The 9,399-nt window shown below is 49.2% G+C and overlaps 1 long non-coding RNA gene across 1 annotated transcript; it reads right to left on the bottom strand.

The window, feature by feature from the left end:
• Positions 1-3,416: 3,416 nt before the first annotated feature.
• LOC122369841 lies at positions 3,417-7,558 on the bottom strand. Its single transcript, XR_006254483.1, has 2 exons — positions 7,358-7,558; positions 3,417-4,764 (listed from the first exon to the last, which is right to left on the bottom strand). It is a non-coding gene; the product is annotated as an uncharacterized LOC122369841 (long non-coding RNA).
• Between the last annotated feature and the right edge of the window lie 1,841 nt (positions 7,559-9,399).

Raw genomic sequence — 9,399 nt, 5'->3', positions numbered from 1 at the left:
ATCACACTTAGATGTATTGTGTAAGCATTTGTGGCTGTGCCACTTTAGGTAAATGTCAAGTTTACGTCCTAAGCACATTTCAATGATATTTCTTTCATAATCTTACATCAACATATTTTGGTATCTGTCAAGTTTACGTCCTAAGCACATAACAATGATATTGTTTCACATTCCTACGTATTTTGACATGTTGAATCCAAAAATCATACTTACATGTCTCGCAAGAACAAAATTATCACCAATACATTAAGCAATTACACCTTCCGACGATTCCCAAATCTTCGTATGGCATTTCTTCGTCGCGCAATTCTTCGTCCGCATTTCTTCGTCCGCAAATCTTCGTCGGCGCATTTATTCGTGTCGCATTATTTCGTCTCGCATTTCTTCGTAAGCGCAAATATTCGTAGCGCATTTCTTCGTTTCCGCATTTCTTCGTCGGCGCATTTCTTCGTCAAGCATTTTTTCGTCCACGCATTTCTTCGTCTACGCAAATCTTCGTCCGCATTTCTTCGTCCACGCAAATCTTCGTCTGCGCATATCTTCGTCCGCAAATCTTCGTCCCCGCAAATCTTCGTCCGCAAATCTTCGTCCGCATTTTTTCGTCCACGTATTTTTTCGTCTACGCAAATCTTCGTCCGCATTTCTTCGTCCACGCAAATCTTCGTCCCGGCAAATCTTCGTCCGCAAATCTTCGTCCGCAAATTTTCGTCCGCATTTTTCGTCCACACATTTCTTCGTCCACGCAAATCTTCGTCCGCAAATCTTTGTCTGCGCATATTTTCGTCCGCAAACCTTTGTCTGCGCTATCTTCGTCTCCGCAAACATTCGTCATTCGTCCACAAATGTGGTTCAATAAAACCATGAAGAAATATCAGACCATTGCAAGTGAATGACGAATTTAATGCATGGAATGGATGATCGAAACTTTTGAAGTCAGGTAGATGAGGTCAGTCAGGTGAAGCTATTGTATTTGGGAGCCGACAATTGTAACATTCCATATCATTTGTGTCCCGGACATTCTTTTTTACGCGGTCGATGAATGACAATATAATCTCTTGTACCCTCGCCGGCATAGGCGGCGGAACGGGGAGGGCACCAGGGCACCGTTCCCCTCTTTAATTTTGGCCTTTTAAGAGTAGCCCTATGGTCGTTGCATGGAAAGAATGGGACTAAAAGTCGGCAGTGCCGTGCCCCCCCCCCCCTAATTGAAAGTGTTCCGCCGCTACTGCTCGCCGGACCTATTTGTTTTCTACATACACGCCGGCCGAGGGGGGGCGGGTACGACCCCCCCCCCCATCGCCGTTTCGCCACTGGTGGAGCTAGCGCGTCGCGGAAAAAACGAGCGTGTGCGCCGTTACGAGACGCAAAAATTAATACCCGATTTTAAGGCCTTCTAGGTTAGGGGTCGGCTTACGGCCCGCGGGCCGGATCCGGCCAGGTGGGTGACGGTTGGATCCGGCCCGCGACCATCTGACGTCCGGCCCGCGGCTGGTATCAGCGACTTACATCGTGTTCCGGCCCGCGGTTCTTTCAGAAATCGACTCCGATATAAAAGTGACTTAAATGTGTTTTGGCACAATAGTTCTTCCTTCGCACACTTCATGAGTTTATAAACACCATTTGCGGGTTGGGTTCATGTGGTGACCCTTGGTGACCTGACCTGCGACCTGACCTGGTATGACCAGTGACCTCTAATAGCAACATATGTACTAGATAACTGACGCCCTATCGCTGATTTTCGACAAAATGCGCTTTACTCGGTGTTATAGCGCTTTCCCTAGAAGACCCGTGAACGGTGAAACATGTTATCTTTGACCTGACCTCTGACGTCATCGGTGACCCCGAGGTCAATGAAATTTAGCTTCCTTCCACAAATTTGACAGGGCTATCGAACGCCGTTTGAATTTTCCGGATCCGTCCAGTAGTTTCGGAGATACGGGGGGGGGGGCAAAAAACGCCCCCCCCCACCGCCTGGAAGGTTAAACGAGTAGACCACGTGAAGCCGCCAAGTGCACGCAGCCAGCAGTCGTTGATGCTGCGCGCAAAAGCTGCTGACCAAATCTTACCGTTACAAGTTTTGTCTTTAAGTAGAATTAGACAAAAACACCCGCAAATGGTGTTTATAAACTCATGAAGTGTGCGAAGGAAGAGCTAGGCATTGTGCCAAAGGTCACTTCAGTCACTTTTATATCGGAGTCGATTTCTGAAAGAACCGCGGGCCGGAACACGATGTAAGTCGCTGATACCAGTGTAGCGTCTGACCCGGCACTCACCCCCCAACTTTTTCAACCATCGCTCGCCTCACTGACCGTGCTCACGCTGCCGTGCCGCCGCGCCGCTGCCCAGCCGTGGCGCCGCGCCGCCGCCCTAAAGCCGGTTCGTCACGGTGTCACGCATGTCCATCTTGTGAGGATTTAGCGGCGCGCGCTATTCAACTATCTCGTCCGCCCTGTACTTAACAAAGCTTTAGATCTACCGTTTACATACCTGTCCATCATAGTTTAATACCGGGTGAGTCACGTGCAGTGCACCTCCCACCTCCGACGCGGTAGGGACCAATCGCGACTGTGCAACGACGGGCGAGATCCGCCTCTTGCATAAGTGGTGACGTTGCGTTTATGTTAAGCGGCTACGGTATTGCATCAGCAATGTACGCACAAAGAAGTCACAAGGCCAGCAACGTGACTGACTTGTATAAGCTTATGTAAAGTGACTACGGTATTGCATCAGCATTGTGCGCACAAAGGAGTCACGAGGCTAGCCACGTGACCCGCGCGTATAAAAGCTGACTGTCGCGAGGTAGGTTAGTTCCAGGGAGGCACCGGTTCTGACGTCACACGAAAATATCAGTCGGCTGGTTGTGGCACTGCCCCCTGCCGGCGCGACTGTGCTGCCACCTAGCTAAGCCTAGTCAGCCTAGGACGGGACGGTTTTACTTTTTCTCGTCGAAAGGGGTAGCTTGCGACGACACTCGGTCGACATAGCTGTGCTGCAACATACCCCAGGTTCTGAGTCTCTCGGACGGCCAATCCTGTTCCATAACCACAGCTAAGTCCCCGCTGACCTTAACCAGGATTGGCCGGACGACGTTGAATTTTCGTAGTTCGAGAGACACCGAACCCGCGGATAGTCTGTCGAAGCCTTGGCGGCTGAAGAAAGGCTAGACATATCTCACTTGATTTTGGCGTGGCCAGCCTCACTTCTGTAGTTTTGCTTCACAGCATTCCACGTCCTATTGAGTTTCCGGTTGCGTAGTACACGACCACGTTCAGAAACTTGATGTCTTTTAGATACATCACGCAATGACAAACTTTTGGCAGCATTTACATTTGTTGCCTGCATATTTTGGTGAGGAAAAATCACTATCGCAGTAGTACAATCAAGACATACCACAAAGGATCAGAGCTAAAGCAGCATTATTAATCAAAAGTGTATTGCATTGATCACCAGCATGTTCGTAAAATAAAATACATCACGAATAAAGATGACAACCAAGCCGGACCAGGACACTTATGACAAACATGAACGCTAAAGTGGCAACACAAATGAAAGAGAGAAGATGAATCTGCCCTTCGCAATCGTCAACCTAAAATAAAACTTCAAATATACAACAGACTTCTGTGCATTAAAAGAACATGAATATACTCGCTTTGCCGTCGACACATAATGGGAAGTGGGAACATCCTGCCGGCCCAGCCAAACAGCGCGCCCGCCTTCGAGTAGGAAATGGCAGCTTCCGCAGAAGTGGCCAACAGACACATTGTTCGTCACGCCACCTGCACTGAAACGTACCAGCTATTTAATCGTGAAATGTAGCTAGCCATCCAAAAATGTTGCACTACACCAGCACTACCGCACAGTTAGCAGATAGGTACGGACCGGAGACCGCAGGTCCTGGTCTCTGTCTCTTCCGAGTACGGTCTCCGGAACGGTCACCGGCGCCACCATCTCCGCGCGGTAGCTATAGCACAACTCTCCGGCCGGGGCCCGCAGTTCCTCGACCTCTTCGTCCAGCCAGACCAGCACGGCTCCCGCCCAGCGCCTGAAGACTCCGCCCTCCACAGATCCGTCCGTCCAAAGCCGGACAGCACACAGGGGCAGGAACGCGAGGTGCAGCGTAGCCACGCTTTCCCTTTCCGCCGCCGTGGCCCCAGCCCGGATCGGGCACACGTCCAACCGGAAGGTGACGCCAGCCGTCTGTTGCCACGGTGGGATTCTCGCTCTCGCCCAGGCCTGGCGGCCTCGCAATCTCCAGCCTCGGACCGAAGGCAGGCGCGCCGGTGCCGAGGCCTCGGCGGTCGCGTGCAGGGGGTCCCCTGATGGCAGACCCAGCGCCCTCCCCAGCAGCCTGGCAGCCAGCGTCCAGCTTCTCTCCTCCATCGGAGAAAGTCGGGCTTCCGCCATTAGTGCGTGGCACGGTGTTGAGCGCGGATACAGGTGATGATGCGGCCGCCTCCCGCAGTCCTCGCTCCAGGAGATTCACGTGCGAGGGGGCGGCCGCCGGCAGCCACGCGACGGCAGCGTGTTCGAGCGCCCCTCGGACGTAACCGATTGACCACCGTACTAAGGGCACTCTCGTCCAGGCCCCAGCTATTCAACCAGGTCGACGGCGCCGTAGCCGTCAGAACCTGGTGATCACTCGAGCCACGCCACAGAGCTCACGCCTCAAAGCGGTTGGCTCTCCGGTCCTCGGCATCCGGCATCCGCAGTGATTTAGCGTAGCCAGGACACGTGAGATGCTGGCCTCAGTCATAACCGGAAAGCCTGTAAAAAAAAACAATATGTGATTGACAAATGGAAATATATTGTATGCATAGAGTTGAGAAATCATGACGCACACTGCATTGTGACAGTAGATAGTTTAGTGTGATTGGCAGAGGAGGGACTTATTGTAATAAAACAATGAACAATTGAGGCATTGATTTGATTTTGTAGGTAGCTACCTACCCTTCTCATATGAATCTGGATGATTTGTACCATTAAGAAAAAAAGGTCTAGGATCGGGGGGGGGGGGGGATGTCCCCACTTTTCAGCTATGCTAATTTTTAAAGTAAAATATTTATTTTTCATTTAAATTCAAAACTAAGAGCAAGAAATTGTTCGGCAAGGTGAGATAAGCACGAAACTGCAAAGAATTCGTTTATAGGGGTATTGGGGTTCCCACAAAGTGACATTGAAGTTCTCTGCCCCCTCCCCCCCCCCCCACACTTTAAGTGAGGTTCCTGCGCCCATGGAAAAAAACACATTGCATTATGTGCATCAACACTTAACCCTTGCACTTAGAGAGGGCCACAAAGCCCACTATAAAGCCCGCAAGACACCACCTGAAATCAAAGCATGACAAATGATAGCATGTAGGCACCTGACCTACTATAACCTACTGAACCACATACCCCATATATCAATATGTATGTGTACTGTGTAGATAAAGTATGAATGGTAGGTTGATACCAAGGCTGTTTAGTAGGTTGTAGGCATGCTGAAAGGATGAAAGATGGGTATTTGTTCAAAAAATATCTGATCTACAGTTCATATGAATATGCAACATGGGGTCCAGACTGGAAAAAATACACGTTAAGCCGAATATGTCCGGCGTAGTGGCGGGATTGCGCCGAAAATTTAAGCGCACGTCCGGCGTAACTTCGCATGCGCCGAATTCAGCGCATGGCGGCGGACGAATTTTTCGGTGCAGGGCGGTCGCATATTTTTTTGGCGAAAGACAGTCACCGAATTTATGCGGTACGCTGGTCAATCTAGCAGCAGATTCGCCCCGTGGGCAGCTCTGGAGAGGTTGCGGGACGAGACGTCCCCCGCCCCGGTCGTCGCGTGCTCGAACTGGCGAGCCGCCCTGAGTAGTGATGTCAATTACGGAAAATCGGAATACCGATACCAAACCAAATACCAACCAAAACCACGGGAAAATACCGAAACCAAACCAACTGGGGAAACTGAGGCAAATACCAACTTTTTACCTATTTATTAGCCTCTTATACATTAGTGAGGGCTTATGATACCAACAAAATACCAAACACATTACGATTGAAATACCAAATACCAAGTTGGTATCGATTTGGTATCGGTATACCAAAAAGTTGGTATCCGATTGACATTTCTAGCCCTGAGTCTACTCAGCGGAGGAACGGCCGCCCAGGTGAGGCCTCAACCTTCGGCGTAGAGATAGGCATGGAAAACGTTGTTGAACGTCGCCAAGCGTCGTTAAGCAATAGCAGTGGGTTCCTGCCCACTGCAGTATCGAGGGGAATGAGAGCGTGGACGATCTGGCAAAACTGGCGGCCGCCCTGCCCTCAAACGCCCGATCGCTGACCAGGGCGGTTCATTGTGCGGCCTCGCATCAGTGGCGCGACAACTGCTACGAATCACTATTCAAGCCACTCCTCGGGAGCACGCCGCCGCTCCCTCTCCCCGGAGAGGACCGAGAGGATGCCATTTCGGTGCACCAGATGAGGGCCGGCCACCGGGGCAGCTCGCTCCAATACGGCACCGAATCGGCTGTCTCCACTCCGCCGCGTGTCAGCAGTGCCCAGACAAGCGGTGCCCAGCGGCGCTCTGCACCGTGAGCCGAGAAGAGGCTGATGTGCCGGAGCACGTGCTGCTCCGCTGCCGGGCCCTCGCTGGCTCCCACCGAGGTATTGGGTTTACGTGGAAATAAAAACTAATTCGGACGCTCAAACATGGGATAGCGTACAAAGCCCCGAAACACTCTGCCTGGTTGATATAGCCTTGATCAGTATATGTGCACATGTGCTTTATATGAAAAGGGCTTAATTTTTGCACAAATAGGCACCTAATTTTTGGCGCAAATCACTCAGAAATTTCGGCGCAAAATCGCTTGCGCCGAATTTCGTCTCACTGGCATCCGGCGTAGTGTATGGATGTTTTCCAGTCTGGCATGGGGTTAGGTAAGGTTTGATTTTTGTTTTGTATTTGTATCACATGTAAATATCATATCTGGATTCAGGATGTCAAATAGTGCAAGAATGTACAAAATGTATGCCTGAAAAGTGAATCACTCTTTCTGAACATTTACCAAAAGTGGTAGTTTAGTACGCAAAGGTTAGGCTAGGGTAGATGATGTTTTTTATCTTCACCATAGTTTATCTACACAGTAACCGAGAAACCCTCGTCCAGACATAGCAATAGGTAGGCATGGCAAATCGTCAAAAAGTTAATATTTTTCTGCTCATCAGCATTTGACCAAAATAAGGGTTCTAGCATGTCTGGTTATTTCAGGTTATGTTAGGTTATATGTAGGTGAGGTTAAAACTTTAACAATCTCTAAGACATATATACGGGCTTCATCTGAGATTAATATTGAGCTAGGGGTCTGGGTACCCACCTTCCTGTCAGGCCATGATACTTGACACACCATCCTGCTATCTGAGGCAGCCCAGGAACAAGCTCAAGCAATTACAATGAAAGTCAACAGTCGTGCGGGCATTACACCACTCCCCATACATATTAAAATATATCAAGTAATTAGTTAATGACGATAATCCCGCCACCACAAATCTTATGAAACACATCAACATTGACCTTTGATATCAATATTCCGAAAAGAAATACCCATAATGATTTAAAGCGAACGTGTTCTTACGCTGCTGTGACATAAGCTGCGCATGCGAAAAACACCCGCTAGACCAATTGATGGCGAATAAACCTGTTGATGAAGAAATACTTGTCTCCCATTGGTCTGTGAACACAATCTGCAGGAAACGCAGCTTAAACTACAGTAAAATTTTGCAGGAAAATCTGCAGAAAGTAAGAAAAATGCAATTTAAACATATTTAGCCAATGAGTCTGGCCAATCTGTTGATATATTCCGGTAGATATTGAGCATTATCGGTCATTTTGAAAGAATTACGGTCCGACTCTCTTTATTTTTAAAGCAATGACGCATAATATGATTATTGAAAAATTGACAAATATATTTTCTTGGAGGGAAAAGTGGGACTAGCGTTAAGTTAAAAATCAAAATTAACACACTGATCGAGACCTCGCTTTCAAAAGTATATATCAGTGCATTTTCGCATCGAATCTCTCTCAATCATGAGCAAACTTGGGCAAAAACAGCAAGATTGCCTGTTTTGTCAATTCACACATTTTCATATTCGGGGGCAATTTTAAAGTTGATGGCCAATGTTTTCAAAGTCAACATTTCCATAGGAAAAAATACAGCTATTTTTCTTCCAAATTCATTCATTTGTAGAGTCCGACTCTCTCTTGTTTTCTCGCAGTTTCCGTTGTGCTCTGAGAGAAACGATCATGTGTATCATAAGCGTTTGGCTCACTTCAAGACGGCAGAATTTGCACTTGCATTTTCTGCCGTGTGGAAGACCAGAGGGAGTCAGCTAATTTATGACAGAATGTGCTTAAAAAATGACTGGTGAATAATATCTTTTGTAAGTGCCTGACAAATATTTATATTTTAAATCACGCTCTTCAGCTGTCAAGTGAGCTCCAAATGGCCTAAATTGTCAGCTGTTTATCATCCTAGGTCAGCTCAAGGTCACAGACGTCAGCTGAAGAAAGTGGTGACCATTGGCCCTGTGTTGAGCGGACAAACCGGTGTTACCTAGTATTCTATGTACCGTGGTTAGTTCAGTTCGGACCGAGGCACTGTACCATCAAGACCTCTGTCCTAGGGCGGCGCAAGATCCACCGGGTCGTCATGTTAGCGTGTCCCCTGCTCGGCTAAATAGAAGAAACAAACTACATCTGAGTTTTCAGTTTTCTTCGGAGCCGAGTCTGCTTCACCAACACCAAGAAGCACGAGGGGCGCCACGTTACACCAGCCGCGGGCCGGACGTCATGGATGGTCTCGGGCCGGATCCAACCGTCACCCACCTGGCCGGATCCGGCCCGCGGGCGGTATGTCGACCCCTGACCTAGAAGGCTTTAAAATCGGGTATTAATCTCTGCTTCTCGTAACGGCGCACACGCTCGTTTTTTCCGCGACGCGCTAGCTCCAGCTCCAACAGTGGCGAAACGGCGATGGGGGGGGGGGGGGGTCGTACCCGCCCCCCTCGGCCGGCGTGTACCTATGTAGAAAACAAATAGGTCCGGCGAGCAGTAGCGGCGGAACACCTTCAATTAAGGGGGGGCACGGCACTGCCGACTTTTGGTCCCATTCTTTCCATGCAACGCCCATAGGGCTACTGTTAAAAGGCCAAAATTAAAGAGGGGAACGGTGCCCCGGTGCCCTCCCCGTTCCGCCGCCTATGCCGGCGAGGGCACAAGAGATTATATTGTCATTCAACGACCGCGAAAAAAAGAATGTCCGGGACACAAATGATATGGAATGTTACAATTGTCGGCTCCCAAATACAATAGCTTCACCTGACTGAGTGATCTCATCTGCCATGACTGCAAAAGTTTCGA

The sequence above is a fragment of the Amphibalanus amphitrite genome, unplaced genomic scaffold (genome assembly GCF_019059575.1).
Source record: "Amphibalanus amphitrite isolate SeventyFive unplaced genomic scaffold, NRLGWU_Aamphi_draft 001078F_arrow, whole genome shotgun sequence".
NCBI classification, from domain to species: domain Eukaryota; kingdom Metazoa; phylum Arthropoda; class Thecostraca; order Balanomorpha; family Balanidae; genus Amphibalanus; species Amphibalanus amphitrite.
Note: the sequence above shows the minus strand (reverse complement) of the source record. Positions and strands in the feature narration are given on the sequence as shown.